The sequence below is a fragment of the Pinus tabuliformis genome, chromosome 7, assembly GCF_031772625.1.
Source record: "Pinus tabuliformis cultivar Carrire ecotype Pingquan chromosome 7, CPIR1, whole genome shotgun sequence".
NCBI classification, from domain to species: Eukaryota; Viridiplantae; Streptophyta; class Pinopsida; order Pinales; family Pinaceae; genus Pinus; species Pinus tabuliformis.
The window spans coordinates 1,936,057,534-1,936,080,935 of record NC_142293.1 but is presented as its reverse complement, the minus strand read 5'-3'; positions in this window follow the sequence as shown (position 1 = coordinate 1,936,080,935).

The window sequence follows — 23,402 nt, the reverse complement described above, 5'->3', positions numbered from 1 at the left end:
TGGATAAACATAAATAGGTTGCGTCTACAATTCGAGTTGGAGGACTGTACAAGTTGAATGTCACAAGCATACCACACTAGGCTTTGACTTCAACAACAATGACAACAGAGAATCTTTGGCACCAAAGATTCAGACACATCAATCTTCTTGATTTAGTGTTGCTACAAAAACAAGGTATGGTCAATGGTCTCCCTATTTTAAAAAATGTTCATGTTGAGTGTGAAGGATGTGCCCTTGGGAAGATGCATAGGGATGATTTTTTTGCAAGATTAGATAGAAAGAAGAGAAATATAATAGAGCTTGTGCACATTGATATACGTGGGTTGACGAAGACAAGGTCATTAGGAGGTACTTATTATTTTTTATTATTTGTTGAAGATTGCACAAGATTTACCTAGGTATATTTTCTCAGAAAAAAGAGTCATACTTTTGAATACTTTAAAGAGTTCAGAAGCATGGTTGAAAAACAAATAGGGAAGTTCATCAAAATTCTCCTCTCAGATCAAGGGGGAGAATACAAGCAGGGTGGTTTCATCAAATATTGCAAGGACCATGGGATAGTTCAACATTTTACAGTACCCCACACTCCTCAACAGAACGACGTTGCAGAGAGGAAGAACAGAACCCTTGTGGAGTCTGCACGCAACATGTTAAAAGGTAAGAACCTGTCTAATGGCTTTTGGGTAGAAGCAATAAATACTGTAGTGTATTTAAAGAATAGGAGTCCAACAAAAAACCTTGATCTTAAAACTTCATTCGAAGCTTTATTAGGTTTTAAGCCTGCACTTAATCATTTAAGAGCTTTTGGCTCAAAAGCTTTTGCTCATGTTCCAAAAGAGGATAGGAAGAAACTGGATTCAAAGGCCATTAAATGCATTTTCATAGGGTATTGTACATAGTTTAAAGCTTATAAAATGTTTAATCCCTCTACTCATAAAGTGTTTGCAAGTAGAGATGTAGTATTCCATGAGCAGGTTGATGATGGAAACAGTGATAAAGGCAATGAAGAGTGGCACATGCCTTTGTTGGTGGAAGATGGAAGTGATGAAACAAGGGACAACCATGAGCAATAATAGTAGCAAGAGGAAGAATCAAGTGATGTAGGTATAGTTAGCAAGCCAAGTCCACCAAGGAATGAGTGAGACAGATTTGAAGCGAGTCCACTAGTAAGGAGATCAGGTACAAAAACTCAATTGCCAATAAGATATAGGGATCATTCTCTTATAAATAGTATGTTAAATGTTGTTGAACCCTCAAATTATAAAGAAGCAAGTCAATATGATGAATGGATGGCAACTGTGGAAGAGTAATATGTGTCAATGCTTAAAAACAAAACCTGGAAATTAGTTGAATTGACGGAAGAGAAAGAACCTATAGGTTGCACGTGGTTATATAAACCTAAACTTAAATTTAATGGTAGTGTAGACAAATACAAAGCTAAGATGGTAGCTAAAGGTTACTCATAAAGAGAAGGAATTGATTATGAGGAAACCTTTGCTCCAGTAGCTAATCTCAACACTATTAAAATGATGATATCTTTAGCTTCAAAACATCATTGGAATCTACACCAACTAGATGTGAAGTCTGCATTTTTAAATGGAGAATTGAAAGAAGATGTTTATTTAAAACAACCTGAAGGGTTTATCAAATAGGGGCAGGAGCATTTAGTCTGCAAATTAAAGAAGGCATTATATGGTTTAAAATAGGCACCCAGGTCATGGTATGAAAAAATTGATTCATTTTTCTTGTGGCATAGTTATAAGAGGAGTAAAAACGACCCAAATCTGTATACTGTGTTTGATGAAAAGGGGAAAATTGTTTTGATTTCTTTATATGTAGATGATCTTATTATTACAGGAAAAGATGATGAGCTCATTAAAGAAATAAAAGTCCATATGTCATAGGTTTTTTAAATGAAAGACCTTGGAGAGTTACACTATTGTTTGGGTCTGGAAGTCTAGAGGGATTCTGGCCAAACCTTTCTGTCTCAAGGAAAGTATGTCTGGAGCTTATTGAAAAAGTTTAGAATGGATCAGTACAAAGCTTCCTCAGTTCCTTTACAACAGAATGTCAAACTTCAGAATGATGATGGTTCTAAGGAGGTGGATGCAACACTATATAGACAACTAGTTGGGAGTTTGATTTATCTAACTACAAATAGACTTGATTTACCTTTTGTAGTCAGTGCTTTGAACCAATTTATGTCAAAGCCTCTTGAGAGTCATTGGGTGGAAGAGAAAGGCGTCTTAAGGTATCTTGAAGGAACCTTGGACTTTGGTATTAAATATACTGATTCATTTGATGTTAGATTGACAACTTTTAAGATCCAGATTGGGCCGGAAATCTGGATGACAGACGATCCATAACAGGTTATGCATTTAGCATTGGGCCTGGGGTCATTGCATGGAGTGACAAGAAACAAAATATTGTATCCTTATCTTCAGCTGAAGTAGAGTATCAAGCAATGTGTGAGGCAATTTGGTTGAGGAGACTTCTCCATGATGCCGGAGAAGAACAAAAAGATCATACAATTATCAGATGTGACAATCAAAGCTCAATCAAACTTGCAAATAATCTTGTGCTTCATAAAAACAAAAAGCACATTGGTACGCAGTTTCACTTTGTTAGAGAGAAGGTTCAGTCAAAAGAGATTTACATTGAATATTGTAATAGTTGTGATAATGCAACAAACATTTTTAATAGGCCCCTTAGAAGAATTAAATTTGAATTATTTAGGAAGATGTTAGGAGTAATAGTGAACCCTTTCTCCATTAAGGGGGAGTGTTGAAATTAATGGAGAAATATGTATTATTGGAGAGAGTCTGTTCATTAGTTGTGTGTGTGTCCTAGTTTAGGAATCAGTTCCTATTTTCTAGGTGTTAGTTCTAACTCTCCTATTCTCATGTAAACCTATATATTCTTGATGAATAATGATCAATGTAGTGCGTTCTCCGTGAGGCAGTCTCTAGGTGCAGCTTGCTCACCTGTGAGATGCTATGTTTTAGAATATATTTTTATTTCTTACATTTTTAACAATTTTCCTATCCATTTTTAAAAGTTTAAAGCAAAGCTTTAAAATGATAGCATCATGTGGAAGCCAAATTATATACTCTTCCATATAAATGTCTACGGTCACAATGTAGATTGAGTGGAAGAATAAAGTTTTGTTAATCGGAATTTGGGTAAATTTTCCCTTCATTGCATTTTGAAATGAGTTTAGTCCAAAATCATCTATTTTAAGCCACAACAAGAATATTTTGGTTGCTTCAAATAAAATAAATTTAATGGACACATCATTATATCCTCTGTGCTAGGATTCTTGTTACCGGGTACACCTACATGACGAAATTACAAGGAAGTTCTATAAATGATAAAGCGAAACATCATGGGTAATAGTGTTTGAAGCCAAATGATATATTTTTCTATATAAATGTTTGAGGGAACAACATAGACGCAATATAGATTGAGCAGAAGAATAAAGTTTTGTGATCACAAATAATTATTAATTATTAATTAATTAATTATTAGAATGCAATGAGTGAATCAAATAATTAATTATTAGAACATAATGAGTGAATCAAATAATTAATTATCAGAACATAATGAATGAATCAAATAATTAACTCTCAGAACATAATGAGTGAATCAAATAAATTAATTTGTGCGGGTTTAGTTATTAAATTGTTGATTTAAATAAATAAATAAATAAAACTGAAAATGAAAACTAGCATACAAAAATTATAAATTAGCTATTTAAACTCAATATAATAATTGTTTTTTTAAATAAAAAATTCGCATGAAAATTAAATATAAATATTTTGATTTACAATAAGGGATGAGGTGTATTATAAACATATGACTCCATCATAGAATAAAACAACCAACTAACTGAATGGGAAGAATCAAAGAATCCCACACAAGATGTTTGGATCTGGAACAAAGTGCAAGATAGAAGGGAGAGTCAAGTAGAGCCATTTGGGCTTGCCATTGTGTAGAGCCTAAAGGCAAAGGCAAGCCAATCGAACTAGCCTAGTTGAGAAGGGGAGACGACCCATCTGGAAGGAGGGACAAATCACGGTAGGGGAGTAGGGTGGCCTAATGGGGTCATCAAGTTTTGTATTGGTTTTCCTTTTACATTCTGTGAATTTTGGCTTTGAAATTTGGTTGGACTGAGCCATTGTCTTGGGGAATTTTTGACCATATACATTATAATAAAATAAGGTCAAAGGGTTGTTTCCATTGAAATTGTGCATGATTATGATGATGATGTTATATTGCATATGATTTTCATGATTTATGTTAATGGAAGATGATGTGACAATACTATTACTACTTTATGTTTGATGGATTCCACACATTAATAATAATATAGAGAACAACATGGATAATACATTATGAGGCATAATTTGGGTTAAGTAACGTTGTACCGCTCTTGGTAGTTGTAAACTATGTTAGTTCCACACACTCGAGGGATTGTGATTTTCCCAAGAGGTGCGTTGTAAATGTAGGAGGCCCCAAGGTTGTGATAGATGATATCAAAGTTGATACTCACTTTATACCAAGAAGAGTTAGAGGAGTTAGCAATGTTTCTCTTCTACCACCCACAGGTGGTGTTAGAACAAAGGTCGAAGGAAGATTGCATAGATAAGTTTCCTTTTGCTTGCAGGTTATTGGGGGAAGGTACTTCTGTAATCGATTTCCAAGTGGGTAAAATGTTTATGGTTTGGTTCTGGGTATAGGTTGTAATAGGGAAATATGAAATGAGCTTGCCAAGAACACATTTGGGAAGAATCCAGTCACAATGATGAGCACTAGGTCTAATCTAGTGGACCAAGATGAGGTGGCATTGTCTAAAAAGGTCAAGGATCTTGAAATGACCTTGGCACAATTGGTCAAAGGAATGGAAGGCCATGGAAGGAGATTAAGGAACTCCAAGTAGATATTCACAAAATTAAGGAGACCATTGAGTCAAGGTTTTACTCCATTGAATTTGGAGTTGAGACTAGCCCAAGATCAAGAAGATTGAATGAAGGACTTGGAATACTAGGTGAAGTCACTTGTGGCACTCCCAAGAGACTAGGTTGATACAATTACAGTATTGAAGTACGTCGTAGGGAAGAGTTCAAGAAGTTCATATATGAAGGTGAAGCTGAATAACTAGAAATATATGATGGGAAAATAATTGCTAAGGTACTTGGAAGCTTCTTTTGGGATGTGGAACAAATGTTAGAGAAAATGAAAGGTTGTTCTAAAGATACAAAGTTCAATGCAACAACCATGTATCTCATAAGAACAACAAAACTTTGGTGGAGGACCAGAGTTGAGGACTTAGTAGCAAGTCACATCACAGAGATAATTGAGACATGGATGGAGTTCAAAGAGGCTTTGTATGCATTGTTTGGTCCAAGTAATCAAGAATGGGTGGCAAGGGATCGCTTAAGGGAGTTAAAGCATACTGGTAAGATCCAAATTTCTATCAAAGAATTCTCAAGTCTTATGTTAGAGCTTAGAGATATGTAAGAGAAGGACATGTTATACCACTTTATCAATAGTCTCCAACCATGCACAAAGAAGGAAGTTATGAAACATGGAGTCCAATCTCTTACAAAAACCATCACCGCAACAAATAAACTTGCTGATTACCAGAAACATGGTAAGGATAAGAAGGAAATGCAGAGTGATAAGAGAAAGAAGAAGAAGAAGGACTAAGAGAAATCAAAGACTTCCAAATATGGAAAACTAGCAAGTGTAGCCAAAGACACGAAGCCCATATATTGTTGGATCTACAAAGATTATTAGTTGGAAAGATTTTTCCCAATCAAGAATAAGGCAGTTTCTTTGGAGTAGCAAGATGCAGTTAAGTTTGGGATGTTGCAGGTACTAGGGGTATTATCTTCCCATAAGAAGAAAATGGAAAGTAAGGGTAAGGAGAGAACCCAGTTGGATTTTGTTCTATTATAACTAGGAGGTATCTAGATGACAACAATAATGGACAATGGGGCTACCCACAAATTTGTGAAGGAAGAATTCACAATAAAACTTGGTATTAGGGTCAAGCCTAATAAGGCCTTTTTCAAGGCTATCAAATCTTAAGATATGTGAGTGATTGGTTTGATAGATAATGTGCCTATCTACATGGGAGATTAGTAGGTAAAGGTGGTACCCCTACATTATGGTGATGAGATGTGTAACCTAAGTTAGAAGATGAGAGATGTGACTTTAGGAGCACATGTGCTAGAGGTTGCAGTCAATTAGATCATCTTAAGGGACTTCATCATGATGACGATATTCAATGGGAGATGATTGGAGGGTTGTAACTAGACTATTTCCACGATGGTAATAACTTTGAGTGGGGGAGGATGTTAGGAACTAGAGTTGGGTGAATCTTTAAACAAGGTGTATCCCATGGGTGACATACCCATTATTATATTTGTGACAAAAATAACGCAATATATGTGACAAAAGAGGATATTAGGCAAGAGTGCACCAAAAGAATTTGTTAAAAAAACCAACAATTGTGGTTTCAGTTGGGTGCATGTGGGAAGCTCTGTGGCACAATGGATGTTGGTGACCAAGCACCCAACTTTGCCTAATGATGGGAGAGGATTCCTAAGACGACATCATGAGGAGAAACATGGGCACCCAAAGACATGGACCAAAATACCCCTAAATGAGCAACCACGTAGTGGACGAGGTTGGCTTGAGATGAGTTGGATCGAGGAAGGGTGCTTTAGTGGAATGATCATGGACCGAGTCCCCAAGATGAGCAGAAAAAATTGTCACTTGGAAAATACAACTCAGCACAAGCCAAAATTTGGCATTGGCTGAGAAGACTTGGGCAAGACATGCCAAATGCACCAAAGACAAGACGAGTCAAGGGCATCATCCAAGAGGCAATGAGTTGAGGGTGGCTAAGATGGAATGACATTAGCATGACCCAAGGCACCTAATACCTAGGTAAAATAACCTACACGAAGGGGTGGAATATTAGAACATAACCCACATGAAGGAAGGGGCAAGTTGTATGCACTTATGACTCAAAATATGGAATGAACCAACCAAAGAACCAAATGGGAAGAACAAAAGAAGCTCATACAAGTTGTTTGGAGAAGGAAAGAAGTGATAAATGGAAGGGAGAGCCAAGCATAACTGTTTGGGCCTAGGGTCATGTAGGACATTAAGGCAAATATGAGCCAATTGAAGCAACCCACCTAAGAAGGGGAGACAACCCATCTTGAAGGAGGGACGACCTACAGTAGGGGAGTAGGGTGGTTGGTGGGGTCATCAAAATTGGTATTGATTTTCTTTGTACATTCTATGTATTTTCTCTTTGATATTTGGTTGGACAGAGCCATTGTGTTGAGGAATTATTTTACATATACATTTTAATAAACAAAGGTGGTTGGAGGGTTGTTTCCACTAAAGTTGTGCATGATTATGATGATGATGTTATCTTGCATATGATGTTCATAATTTTTATTAATTGAAGATTATGTTACAATGTTATTACTATTTTATGTTTTATGGATTCCACACATTAATAAAATATAGAGAACGACATGTGTAATACATTGTGATGTGTAGTCTAGGTGAAGTAACACATAACACTCTAGGTAGTTGTGAAACACAATAATTCCACGCATTCAAGGATCACAGTGTTCCTAAGAGGTTCCTTGTGACTCTAAGAGGCCCTAGGGTCATGACAGGTGGCATTAGAAATGATAACCACTTTATACCAAGAAGAGGGAGAGGAGATGGAAGTGTTTCCCTCTTACCAGCCACAAGTGGTATTAGAACAAATGTATCTTCTATTTGTAGGTTATTAGGGGAAGGGGATTTTGTAATTCATTTCCAGGTGGGAAAAAGTGTTTTGGCTATTGGTTCTTGGTACAAGTTACAATTGGGAAATATGAAGCGAGCATAACAAGACTACATTCTAGAAGAAGTAGGTCACAACGATGAACATTAAGTCTAGCCTAGTGAACCAAAATGAGGTGGCATTATCTAGGAAGGTCAAGGATCCTGAAATTACCTTTGCACGGATGGTCGAACGAATGGAAGGTCATGGGAAGGAGTTTTAGGAACTCCAAGTAGAGACTTAGGATATTAAGGAGATCATTGATTTAGGGTCCTGCTCCATTGAATTAGCAATGAGACAAGCCAAAGATCAAGAAGATTGGATGAAGGACTTAGAAGTTTAGGTGAAGTCACTTACGACACTCACATGAAACTAGGTTCATTCCATTGTTTGATGATTTTTTAAGTTTGACCAACTTCAAAAAACCAAATCCTAGAATCTCATTATCACAATGAGATAGTGAGGTTGTGTGCTAAAAAAATTTCAGTTTCAAGTTTATGTTTTGTGTTTTATGTCTTATTTTTGTGTTTTATAATGCAGAAATAAACAAAAGAAAATTTACATCAGAAAGTAAAAGGAAGATATATACATGAAATATAGATCATTTACAACTGAAATGTGGTAAATAATAAAGAGAACGAAACTGAAAATATAAATCAGATTTAAAATAAGTAGTGAGATGGTCAAAATTTGGGCTAAGAGGCCCTAAATTATATAGAGCATAAGATGTGACCTTTGACAAAGCATAATGAGAAAATTGTTGAAAATAAATAATTAAAAAAGATATATGCAAACCAATAAAGTTGTACTAAATAATGGCCGGTTTTATAATTGATAAAGAGTACAACCAAATCCTGAAGGAAAGCTTCTATAAAATCTTATGACCAATCTTATCACAAAATACTGCAATGCAAAAATAATCATATACAATAGCTTGAGGACAAGCCAGAATGACAACAAATTAAAATCCTTCATGCAAATATGAGTATGGGTAGCTTGCTTTCTAAAAAATGGATAGTTGTTAGCACTGGTAAAAATAACTAGACCTTCAAGAAACAATAAATAAATAAAAAAGACTCAAGATAATTGAATATTTCCTTAGAAATACTGATGGACTTACCTAGTCTCTCACCCCTTAGTGAAATACGATTTCTGTCACCATCAGGATTAGCCTCTAACTTGTAAGAAATTAAAATAAGGATTAGAGTTCTTACTGATAGTAGCCATACATATTTTCTATGTATTGAATTTGTTGAAAAATAATAAAATTATTAAGCAGGGCAACAACAACAAGGGTGGTTTTTTTCCTAGAGGAGGGTTTTCATCCAAAAATATCTTGTGTCATCTTGTGCATGTTTGTTTGGTTTTTTTATGGTTTTCATGTGTTCATCATGGTGTAGCTACATATTCATATCTGTTATTTACTAATTTTTTTAATGCATTATATGATATGATCTACTGATGGGTTAATGTATGTTGTGATTCAGTAATTGGAAAAAAGTTCAAAAATTAATAAACATTGTCACTACTGATTCACCTCCCCATCGTAGTAGTGATCACATTTCCAACAATTGGTATCAAAGCCAGTGCCTTTGTTGTAGCTTCATCACTAGAAGGTAGATCATGGGAAATCAAGGAGATTGTGTTGTAGATAGAGTTCCTATTCTTCATGGATCAAATTATACTCTATGGAAGGTGAGATTGGAAGCATACTTCATTGATATTGATGAGAATGTTTTTCTCTCATTAGAATATAATAAGTATGATGAATCCAATGAGGAAGACAAGAAGATCATTTTGAAGACCCTATTAGATCACAATGCTCAGTCGCAGGGCCTATCTTTGATGATTTGAAGGTTATGCAGGTGTTGGAGAAGTTGTGGAGTAGTTTGATGGCTTTGGTGTCAGTGCAGTTGATGGATGGTATTTAAGTCAACCTAGCTTGATTTGTGATGATGATGGAGTTGTGACAGTGGTTTTTTGGAGTGTTGTAGTGGCTACAAAGGGTCCCTGAGATCTTATAGAAGGTTGTTAATCAATGGAGAAAGTTTGGACAGCTTCTGAGCTAAGGAAATTTGATTTTGACCATCCTCTGCCCCAAACGCATGGAGCTAAGCCTATGCATGCAGTTTAAGGGCTCCAACCGCATGGTGCTAAGCCTGTTCATGCAGTTGAAGGGCTCCAACCACATGGAAGAAGACTTATCCATGCAGTTTCAACCTAAATTTTGTAGAATTATGTATGTGGTTGTGTCTTGAACTAGAAATTTCTTTGGATTCCTCACGCACTTTACAAATTTCTCTGATTTCCTTACGCACTTTACAAATTTATCTGAATTCCTCGTGTATATTGAAGTGTTAATTCATATTTTAATTGTTGTAGGTATAAGCTAACTTCTAGAAGATGGTTAAAAAGAAGAATATTCATTGTTAATTGAAGTTAGTGGCTAGATTAAGTCAAGGACTAATGAACCATACCACTTCCAACATATGAATGGACCTCAACTACAAAATGGTAATTATTGATTTAACATTTAAAAAATATTACAAATAGATGGAGATCATGAGGTTATTGGTTGGTTCTCTTTAGAAGAAAAAGTGATGGTTGTGTGAGCTTGGAGAGTGTGAGTGAGAGAAGAGTTTTGTGTGCAAGTTGTGCAAGGAATTCTACATAAAATATTCAACTATTCATAGCGATAGGAGATGGCAGTAGAAGTATGATTCAGCTAGGATTTTATGCAACAATATGGTTATGGAGTAAGAAATGATTGTAGATCATTTCCTATATGCTTTCTCATTATATTTTCATCAAATTATCTTTTATGTATGTAGCATGTACTATTGAAAGGGTTTTGCAGTGCTTGAGTGAGTTGTGTATAATTGTTTCAATGATATTGTTATGATTGTTTGACCCTATATTGCTAGAGGTTGTTGTGTTGTTCTAGTTGAGTAGTACATATTGACCACAGACTGAAAATGAATGAAACAAGGGTCACATAGAAGAGAGGTGACAACATATTTCTTTATGAGTCCAATCGGAGTTGGGCGAGGCTCATTGGCCGTGGTGGCTTCCAGCATATGACGGTTCATAGAGTCATGAGAAGAGGATTGTAACACGCTCCTCCCACATTTATCTAATCTAACTGGTCCACCAGGGTAAACATGTGATGAAGAGTTACTATGAAATGATTCAACACCCTCGGTATAGTTAAGGAAGTGGAATCGATAAAACAAAACCAGATTGACCTTCCTTAGGAGCTGCAGAACCTTTAGGAGCCAACCAACCCGTCCAGGTGTCCAACCCTTGAGAGAACTTGATGTTTTTCTGAACTAGATGCCCAGTCACTCCCATGAAAATCCCTCCATGCATCTAAAACCCTCCAGTCACTCCCACAACAAGTATCCCATGTGACCGTGGCCTTTTTTAGGTAGTTCTATGCCAGCAACCCCAGATTCTGAGCCACTTTTTCAGGGCCAGGACTCAGGCCTCTGCCCATAACTTTATGAAACTTCTAGAAATGATAAATAACAAGACGACAAGGCCTCTAATGTGAAAATTAAACAAGGAACTGACCTGACAAAGCCTAGCCATGACAAGAATTCTGTCAAACACATCATGAACATGTAATATATAGGTCATAACAACAAATTTGAAAATAGAGACTTCATAATTATATGATATTTTTTAAAAAACACGGAATCCCACTCATATTAGCTGCATTATCATCTATTAGGTCATACATTCGTTATTCATTAATTTACTAATCAAAACATGATGAGAGCCATGACTAAGATATGTCATTAAACCATGCTTACAGCCAGCATATAACCAGTAGAATAACAATGATAGAAAAACCATTAAAGCCACATAATAACAAGTACATTTACACATAAAACATAAGAGGAAAATAACTCTTCTTAACATATGCAAAATACAACGAAGTTAGGGACTTCCACGTACCACCCGACCATATATTGGGTTGAACCAATCTTTCTTTCACCAAATCACCCTCATGCCATATTCCAGACATGAATGTGGCACTTACAACAAAAAAACTAGGGCTTCCTCAGGCTTTACCGCAATCCACCAAGAGATTCCTAGGCTCATGCCCTCATCTATACAACCAGGCATTAACACAATCCCACCAAGGGATTCTTAGGCCCAAACAAGAAACATACACTACCAAGATTTACTATAATCCCACCACATATCAGTCCAGGGATAACTAGGCCTATAAAAGCATGGATGCCTCCAAATCTCTCCACCTAAACTGTGAGGAATTTGTTTGTCTCCACCTCTAGGATTTATCATATATCTCGCAATTCACCGGTCGAGGATTCATAGGCCTAATGAGGATCCACCCTCTAGGCTTTACCATATATCCCACCATTCATTAGTCAAGGATTTCTAGGCCCAATGAGGGTATACACAATCAGGCTTTACTGCAATCCCACCTTCACTAGTCTAGAGATTCCTAGGCCTTTTGTTTCTCCCTTGAGACCACCCCACTCAATTTCAAAACCATCTGGATATCCATGTCAACCAAATAAGAGAAACCCCATCACACCATGGCTATTCGGAAATGGAAAGACAAGGCTGAAAACCACTGTCACACCTAGACAAACCCATGCCAATGACAACAAAATAACCAAGTACACACATGTATGTACCATGCATGCCAAAACTAGCAAGGAAATCATACATGCAACTTGATAACTGCAAGTAATCTCGTTGTAGCCTCTAGATACCGCTCCTCCTTGCTTGATCTTTGCTTCCCTTTGCTTTCTTTGTCCTTCCTTAGCTTTCCTTCCTCAAATTCTCGAGTGCTCCAAGAATGCTCTAAGTTTCCAAGAGTATGAGAGTGAGAGTAGAGAGAGAGCTCGAAGCTAAAATTGAAAAAAAGGTTGCGAACTAATCCTCAGAAGCCTTTTTATCAATGAGGCCTCTATTTTCTTCAATTTCCATTATTTTTCCTTCATTTTCCTCCTCACATGCACCCTGTAACCTTTCACCTTCCTTTTCTCCTAATTTCCTTTATTTTTTTGAAGAATCTTCGGCGAAAATCACATAGAAAAACTTATGTCGACGCGTTTCGAACCATCCAGTGTGGTTCATCTTCACGACAAGTTGAATGAGCAGATCACATTTAGCACATTAAATAGACAGCGCAGAGAATCCATAACTCAATGACTAAAAAATAACAGCTAGAAATGACATGATAACGACTAGTTTGACCAAGATAAAGGGAAATTAATAAGAATAAGAATATTATTATTATTATTAATATTTTCCTTTAAAAATAAAATTAATAATAAGAAAATCAAAGATTAATAATTTCGAATATGTTGAAAAAATTAAAATGAATTAAATTAAAAATTATATAAAATGAATTACTTTTAAAAAATGTTAATAGTTAGTCAATAATATTTTATTTTTTAAAATTAAAATTACTAATAAGTAAATAAAAAAATAAATAATTTCAAATATGTTGAAAAAATTAAAATGAATTAAATTAAAAATTATATAAAATGAATTACTTTTAAAATTATTATTATTATTATTATTTAATAGTTAATCATAATAATAATAATAATACTTTTAAAAGTAGGAAAATTAAATTCTTAACTTGGCATAAAGGAAGGGACGGAGCGGATGAAGGAGCAGGAGAGTCGGCTGCAATCGTCGGGCTAGGGTTTGCAGGTGGAATAGCAGGGAGGGCTAGAAGAAACGTGCGCAGGGGAAGCCGGGGTTGGAGCGAAAGAGATAGCAAGAAACCTTAGCATAGGAGCGGAAGCTTTTAATTCAGTTCGTGCTGAGGGCAAAAATGGAAAATCGGCAAGGGAGGGGAGAGATCCCCTCCTATAAGAATATCGTTGCAGGAGAGGCAAGCGGCAGTGGCAACCAGAACGATGCCAGGGAGAATAATAAAGAAGCACCAGTGATGGGCAATTTGTGGCAAATGAAGACCGGAGGAAAGTGCTTACCTAGGGCTCAGAAAAAACCTAGATACGTAATAGCCAACAACAAGCTGGAGGAATACAACAACTACATGAAAGATCATGCAATGATCTGCAAGTTCGTAGGGTATTAGCCTACTGAAAAAGAACTACACAGGTGGATTTACGAAAGATGGAGGCCAAAAGGGCACATTGAGCTGAAACTAGGAGAAAAAGGGTTTTTTACAGCCATATTTGCAAATATGGGGGATAAAGAAAGGGTTTTTGAGGAAGGGCCATATTTCATGAACAATGCAGGACTGTTCATGAAGTACTGGGAAGAAAGATATAACCTTGATAATGAAAAGATGCTGGAAGCCCCGATCTAGGTCAGACTGTTTGGATTACTAGTGGAATTTTGGGATCCTGAGATTATGGAGGGGATAGGCAACACGATTGGTGCTTTTGTCAAGGTAGCGGAAGAAACGAAAAAAGGCAAGTATACATCTTATGCAAGATTATGTGTATACATGAATATAGCCGAACCTCTGCCGGAATACATAGAACTAGAATACCACGATGAAGTATGGCAACAACCATTAGATTATGAGCATATCCCCTTCAGATGCAGAAGATGTCATGAGTATGGACACCTATATAGACAATGCCTGTTAAACAAGGAGGAAGAATACATAAGGAAAAAAGAAGAACATCAAAGGGAAGCAGAGAGAACTGAGGAGATAGACAAGGGTTTCCAACAGGTTACCAGAAAGAAGAAAGCTGGTAGAGAAGGTCTAAAAACACAGACACAAGCGAAATCACTGAGCATCGAAAGTCAGAACAAGTTCAAAATCCTCCAGGAAAATAGTGAAGAGGGTGAGGACAAAGTGGAAGAGGAAGAAGATCCAGAGAATGAACCCATGGAAATAGTCAAGGAAACCAGAGAGAAAGACACAGGAGCAAGAGTAATGAATGAAGGGGAAGCTGCTGAAAAGATAGAAATACTAACTAACCAAACCTAAATGGAGACGGAAAGCCAGAAGGGAAACGAGGCAGAGGAAGAAAGAATTATGAGACAACTAATTCAGGAATGGAAAAACTTGGACGAAAGATTCATACCAGACAGTGAAAAACAATTATATAAGGAGGCATTTCAAAAATACAAAGATAAAAATGGGGAGAATATGGATAAACAGGATACCACATCAGGAGAACAGGAAAGAGGTCAGATGGGAATTGGCGGTGCTGGAAAAAACATCAGGAAAAGAGGGAGGAAAACGATGAATGAAACGATCCAAACAGTTGGCGAAGTATTGATAAACTCAGGTAAAGTGATACCTCTGTCAGAGGTATTTTTCCAGTCCTCCAAAAGTTTAAAATGATTATTATCAGTTGGAATATTAGGGGTCTGAATAGTAAGGGTAAGCAGAGATATATGAAAGAGAAAATTAAAAAATACAGAACAAGTATTATGATCCTACAAGAGACAAAGATCACCATGCAGCAGATGGAAGGAATAATAAAAAACAGCAAACTCCAATACGAAGTCATGGGACAAGATGCAATCGGATCAACGGGAGGCATTGCAATATTGTGGAACCCAAACGAGATAATTTTTGAGAGTTGGACCAGCATGACCAGAATCCTTACAGGCACAGGAAGAATAGCGGGGATGAAGGAAAGGGTTATTATTTCAGGGGTTTATCGTCCTCATACTCTGGGAGACAGGGAAAATTTCATTAAAAATATGCAAGCAACTCGAAGATTACATCCGGAGACAGCATGGATTGTAGGAGGATATTTCAATTTAATCCGGTCTCTAGAAGAGAAAAAGGGAGGTATAAGGAAAACAGAGCAATATATGGAAATGTTCAATGACATGATAGATGGTCTGAGGCTGGTAGATTTACCAACTATCAACGGAGTCTATACATGGAATAAAAGGAGAGGGGGAAGGAATAAAATAGCATCCATATTAGATCGGTTCTTAGTATCAGAAACAATTATGAACAGAGATGTATTCATAGAAGAAAAGATCATGCCATCCCTTGGCTCAGATCACTGGCCAATTAGACTGGAAGTGGATATTAAGAATAACCTTGGCAAGAAGCCCTTCAGATTTGAAGCTTTTTGGCTTAGAGACCCGGAATTTATCAAAAAAATGGAACAATGGTGGACGCAAAGCACAGTACAGGGAAAGGGAAAAATGCATACCTTCCAACTTAAACTTAAGGAGTTAAAAGGAAGGATAAAGAAATGGAACAAGGAAGAATTCAGAAACATCATGGAGGAAAAACAAAAGTTGGAAGAAGAAATGGAAGCTCTGCAACAAAGGATAATAAATGAAGGGAGGACAGAGGAAAGTAGCAGAGAAGAAGGGATAATTCTAGGAAAACTGGAGGAGAGGAGAAAGCAGGAAGAAGTTTTATGGAGACAAAAGTCTAGAATAAAGTGGCTTAGGGAGGGGGAAAGGAACACTAGATTTTTTCATCAAGCAATGATACAACACAAGCAAAGGAATAGGATACTTTCTATCAAGAACGAGAGTGGAGAGAGAATTGTTGAACAGGAAGGAATTGAAAAAGTGCTGATGTAATACCACAAAGGAATATTGATTGAACCCCACATGGACAGGTATGAAGCTATAAAGGAAGTTTGCAAGGCCATTACCAGGATAGTAACTGAAGACTAGAATAGAGCCCTAATGAGAGCAGCTAGTTTGGAAGAGGTGGAGGAAGTGGTGATGAGCATGAAGAAGGGTACAGCGCCAGGACCAGACGGCTTTACGGTTGATTTCTATCAAGCGGGCTGGCACTTTATGGGAAGGGAGATTCTGGACCTGATAGAAGAATCCCGTATAAATCAAAAGGTATGGCCAGCCATTAACTCTACTTTTTTCACTTTGATTCCAAAAAATGACAATTCAGAGGATGCTAAGGGATTTAGACCCATTGCCCTATGTAATGTTATCTACAAAATAATTGCATCACTGATGGCCAAAAGACTGAAACCCTTGTTAGACAGATTAATATCCCCTGAACAAACTAGTTTCGTAGAAGTTAGACAAATTCTAGATGGTCTAGTGGTTACTCAAGAAGTAATTCATTCACTGAAGGCAAAGAAGCAAAAAGGAATGATGATTAAACTGGACTTGTCGAAAGCTTATGATAGAATCAACTGGCAATACTTGGAAGAAATCTTGGGAAGTTTCGGTTTTGGTACTAGGTGGATAAAGTGGGTTCACAGTTGTTGTAGGGAAAAGTATCCGACTCGGATGACCCTAACCCACTCTAAGGGTGACAGTTCCTTAGCAACAACTGTAAAACAAACTACTGAAGGTTTACTTCTTTATGAAAGCAAAAGAGAGTGGAAAAAGCACTAACCGTTGCCTTGCGCTTAATGTCGAATCCAAACTCTTCTCTTTGGCCGCTTGCTCCTAGCTCTTTGTCCTTCTGCTCGCCCAGCTACAATGAGATCCTGCAAAACAACAAAGAAGGAAACTACAAGAGGCATGCAATCATAACTGGTTCATGGATTAGTGTAAACCAAACATGCAATCATCACAATACATAATTGAAACAAGAGCACATAGAAGAACCTCAATAGCTTTTATTAATGAAGAAATAAAGGTTCTGAGAGGATTACAACCATTGCAGGCTCCAACCCAGCAACACCTCCCAGCAGAAAGAATTTCTCTTCTTCACCTCTCTCAAACAATCACCCAATAACTCAAGAATGAAACCAACAGCATATCATTACTTTGCACAAAATTCCAGCCTCCTGAGCTCATAGGAGAGAGCTCAATATATAGATGAATTGAGAAAGGATGAGTCAGCTTGCAACTGATGTGTAGCTGCCTTGTGTCCTCTCTCTCTTCAGTTCTTGAGTCCACTTGGTGAACCTTGCTTCCACTTGGAGAAACAAAGCCTCTGACTCATCACAAGGCGAAATACCTGATCCAAGTGTCATTTTTGGAAGATTCCAAAGCGATGACTCACTGTGCGACATGTCCAAACTCGCCCAACGCAGGTGGGCTTTGTTCTACCTGCTTTGCAACGCAGGTACACCATGGAGCAGTTGTGTTTCAGCGCAGAAACCCAGTGGAGCACCTGCTTTGATTTCAGGATTGCTTGTTTTTGAGTGTTTTCAGGTGGAGAACTGATCTGAGAGCTGTTGGTTTGCTGACCTTGTTCCTCAAGGGGTAGGAACATCATGTTTAGGGAACTTTGGATCCCTTGGATTATTGACAATTCATGCTTGTTGCTGTAAGGCACAAAATTGTCTATAATAATTGTCTATAAAAGTGTCCTGTAATAAGATACAATACAATACATTATTTTTCATACATTTTTCATGATCTAGCTGAGGCGGGCATTCCCATGCTCAACTTTATAAATACATTTTGGTACATAGAACAGACGATCATCTGATGCGAGACTGATAATTCTCTGCCGAATTTATCATCCTTTGAAAAGGATGATCATCTGCTGCAATGATGTACATATCAAATGTCTTTATGTCCTGAATATATATCGCAGCCCGGATGGATGAAACTAGATCCGGGGTCTTCAATCTCTTCCGATCTTCACTCGATGTACAAGTCGATCCATGTGAGAATTTCTTGAAGTCGAACATGGAAAGACATCGCTTGATTACCGGTCAATGATGTAAACCGTTAACAAGCGCGAGAGGAATCACCGATAAGGATGATGACCCTCAAGGTACGACAGTACAATCTACATGGTGGGAATAAAGGACTTGGCGTCGACCACCATGCAAAATCTTCTGGTCGAAGGTCATTGATGTATACCTGTCGCCGGAAGTGAGAAACTTGCCATTGAGGCATGCAAGCTTCAAAGTACTGAGGGGGGTGTTCCTAGATCAACTCCCTGGATAATGAGCCGATGTCGACAAGGAGCGGTCCGTCAAAGGAGGGCCTTAATGAATCCCACATCAGTGACACGGAACAGAGCTAGTGATTATGATGAGGTGAAAACAAACTGTGATGTATGATTCAGGGTGGCGGTCATGAAGTGGATGAAGGATAATGTATGGCAGTGGGTGGAACACGGTTGACTCTTTACAGAACCACATCTCTTGAACATATAATGACACTGATGTGATGGATTGGTAGCATTACCCCAATTGTGGACGGTGTGGCGAGGACCATGGTTCTGCGACCGGTGAATGAAACAACCCAACCCGATGCGGTACGGAGGACAAAGTGTCATGTTCAAGAGCGACTTGCTACCATTAATACTGTGAGGTTCTCCCAATTTTTCCGCAGTCATTGCTGACCAGTACCTCTTTATTTTTGTCAAGCTTGAGGAGGATAACATATGCTTGTTCTATAACCTGCCCTTCGGGCAAGCCCATCGCTATGTTTTAACGAGCCTAGCGATAGGGAAACTCGTTCTCGTCTAAAGACAAGTTTGTCGCTATTTAATCATTTTAACGAGTCTAACGACAAGGAAAACTCGGTCCTTTTCATTTTTAGAGAGTCTGAAAAGGTACGAAAAGTTAACTCCGAAATTCCTTTTTCGTCATCTAATCCCTTAAGTCCGAAAAAGTTTAAAACAATACAGAAGGGATGAATTTTCGGTTGCTTTAACGAGCCGAACAAAACAAGCGCTCGATCTTTTTGTGCAATGATCCCTCAGGTCCAAAAAGATTAAAATCTAGAGGAGGGATAGCTTTCCGGTCGCTTTAACGAGCTGGAAGGCCAAAACTCGGCAAACTTTTCATATTTTACGAGTCAGTGAAAAGAGCTCAAAGAAGACTCGTCTTTTGAGGAACGAGTGATGAACAGGGATAGCAGCAGATTCCAGGTACAGGTTGGAATATTCCAATCATGGCAGTGTCACAAGGATGGCTAAATGAAATCACTCTTCGCAGCTGTTCCTCAAAATGGGTAAACAAACATATGGAGATGAACGATTGGCCAAATGAACGGATGGAGGTGAGACTGCAAGACCACGACCAAGGGCTTTAGTATGGCTGTCAAAGGTTACATTTACCAAGGTTGTTTACCAGTTCATTTTTCTGGGTGAGCTTGAACTCTAGGGGAAGATTGCTCACAACTTATGTTTATTTTTTAACGAGCATGAACTATGTGCTAAAACTGCTCGGATCTTGCGTTTATTTTTTAACGAGCATGAACATTGCTAAAACTGCTCGATGATACGCTTGCATGCCCCCAGCATAATAACGCAAATCGAGGTGCATGCCCCCCAAGCTTCATTGCATTCAACTTTGTTGGTTGGAATGAAGGTTTACCATTGAGATCTGGAAAGGGGATTGTTTCATTTTTTAATGAGGTTGACATAGTAAAAGAACTATCCTCATAGCCCACTGTATTTACAGTATTCGATAGAAAATCGAAAACTGAAGGATGATAAAGGTCATCTTGAGTATCTTCTCCACAACCCGGGAGAAGGGAACAATGGTGGGAATCATTCCATGGTGCCTCGTCAATTACCATTGATTGGACTATTCCTTTGTCGGTTCCATGCACTCGCGACCAAGGACATGAAGGGGTGCCATATTCTCTAGACCTATCTATCCAAACGCTTGATGAGCGTTGATTTGGGGTTGCCCCCCAGGCAAAGAAGATTGATTGCTACAATACTTCCATTGGGCTTGGGGACAAAACCTTTACATGATCCATGTTGATATCGTTTTCTGACATCTTTTGTGCGGAAGATATCATATTGCAGGCCCCTACCGTCGCCACTTCTCCCATAATGAATGGTGGCGGAAGGGCGAAAGTTCCCATTAATGTAGGATCTTTTAGTAGGCCTACTCCGATATTTTGAAACGAATGGTCGCTTCCATGGATCATAGGAACGCTTCCTGTAACTTGTGAACCATTAGGGAGGAAATTTTGTTGGTCAATGATCGTAATCCCTCCTTGAAAGGGGAATGCGATTTTCCTAAAATAGGTTGACACAACAGCTTCCATGGCATAAATCCATGGTCTTCCCAGTAGGATGTTATAGTCAAGATTGCCATCGATGACTTCAACATCTATTTCTACTGTTTTGCCCCCTAGTTCAACTTTCAAGTTACTAAGGATATCGTAAGGGGTATATGTCCTTCCGTCGAATGCTTTTAATGTTGTCGATGATCGCAACAAGGTTGGAGATCCTAAAGTTTTCCAGCAACTCATCGACATAATACATGTCGATGCCCCCTCATCAATAATTGTTCGATGAACAGTTTTGTTGAGGGCTTTCACTTGGACGAGGAAAGCTAGTTGAGCTGGTAACTGAGGATCATATCCTTTGTGATCAAAGGATACAAGATTGGAATCTTTAGGATCCACCCCACCAATTGCTGATAACAATGCCTGCCTTTGGGATGGGCAATTTTGTAGTACTTCAAGAGTCGACATAGCAGACGGCGATTGCGCCAAATCTTCCACTATATTATAATGCTGTGCCGCTCTGGCAGGAGGATTAAATGTCGACTTGTGTACTACTCCCTTTGGCGGTTTTATTGTTAATTCATGTGTGATGGGGGGTACAACTTCTGCCGAAGTTGTTGTCGAACTGCTAGGTTGATCTTTACCTTTATCGTTCGACACCTGTGGATTCCCGTAATCTTTGTTCCTTGTCGAAATCAAAGAATCATTCTGTTGCTTCGATATCGATAACATAAGCACTTGCGACGGTGAAGCATTTCCACTACCAACCAGATTTTTTCCTCGATCGGGAAACGGATCAGTTAACACAGCTGGAGTTTGCGAACTCTTTAAGAACCTTTTCAGATCAGCTTTGTATGGACATTCTCTCGTCCAGTGATCCTCATCACATATCTGACACCCATAAGGTGGTTTCCTATCTCGAGGAGGGCTTGAAGAAGTTTTTCGAGGAGATGACTCTCCTTGTTTCTTCTTCTTCCCTTTGTTTTGATTCTTCTTTCTTCCTGGTTGATTGGTTTCTTTGCCCTTATCTGTCGATACGGCATTTACTTCCGAAGCAAGAACTTCTTCATGTGCGTTTTGATTCGAATCCTTTCGGGCCTTCTTTTGATTGGTCCTTTTCGGATTCGTGTTTGCCGTGCCAATCACGCCATCGCCGGCATGAGAGTCACTGTTTGATTTAGGAGGAGGAGGGATTGAAAACTCTGGTCTAGGGGCGTCTGGTATTTTGTCATAGAGCGTGCCGGACTGAGTATATACTAAATCCAAGTATTGTGCACGAGCGATAACTTGCTCTTCTGTTACGACTCCTCCCTTTGCTACATCTTCCGTTATAGCCGGAAGTAACGACTTTATAAACCACTCAGCTAAAAGCTGATCAGGAACGTATGTTTTAACCATTCTTCGTCGACGTCACCACTCATGTATATGATCTGATATATGAGTTGCGGTTGTCTGTTTGAATTTAGTCAATATCTCTGTTCCTGTTTCATACCTTATTGGTAATTGAAAGTGGGTCAAGAATGTCGTGGCAAGGGAGCCAAAATTGTCGAACGAAGCTCTAGGTAATTCTATATACCATTTTGCCGCTGGACTTGTCAATGTCCTCTGAAAGAGGAAAAGCCTTATCGAATCATCATTCAAAGTATTCGACGAACACCATAGATGAAATGTCATCACATGATTCGACGGGTCTTCACCTGGATTTCCATTGAATTTAGGAATGTCGGATGGAAGTTTGTGCGGAATCACTGGCCACCAAGGGGCGTAAGCAATTGGATCGTTTGTTAGCCGATGTAAATCAGGCAACTCTAAAGTCGCCACGAATGGTAACTGCTGGTTCAAGTTAGGTGAAGCGTAACCAGGATACGATGGAATCGCCTGAACAGTCGGTCTTTGCATACCAGCATAATGAAGTTGATGTTGGTATGATGAATACGGTTGATGGACTTGACCACTATAAAGTGGTTGATTTTGACCATTTTGAATATATGGTTGTCCAGTATTCGCAAATATTTGCTGTTCAGAACCTTGGTACACTTGTTGGAATTGCGGTTGTTGGTATTGCACTATCCACGGTTGCGACACCATGGGTTGTTGCACTACACTAACCATTGGACCAAGATGTGGGGTAGTTGTACCCGATTGTACTTGTGTTGCCCCACCAGTAGGCAATTGTGGTTGGGTTGCAGGGTCAAGAGGCTGTCGCATGAGAACCTGAGATATCTGAGGTTGACATACAACAGGCATTGTTTGAACTTGCGACACGGTCACAATAGCCGGTGTAGTTGGGATGTTTGTCACAGGTACACACTGTTGCATAGAATATACAACTCTCGGTGGCTGGGATAGCATAGGTACCCAACTACTCGTTGCAATTCCGCCATAACTTGAATAAGGTTGAGAACTCCCGTATGGGTACTGCCCCCCATACGGTAGCAACCCAGAACTCAAGGCAATTGATTGTCCTGGAGGACTGGATGGCCTAATTAGATTCCCAAAAGGGTCGATTTGATGAGTCTCACTATGAGAGTTACCAGACATTACTCCGGAACAAACAGGAACAGACCATACTGTCGAGATAGTCTCTTGGTGGACTCCTTCTAGCGACTACGAGCTAGTTGGGACAGATGGTATGCCGGCGAACATTGTTGGATTGGCAGCAGGTAATTCTTCCGTCGCCGTG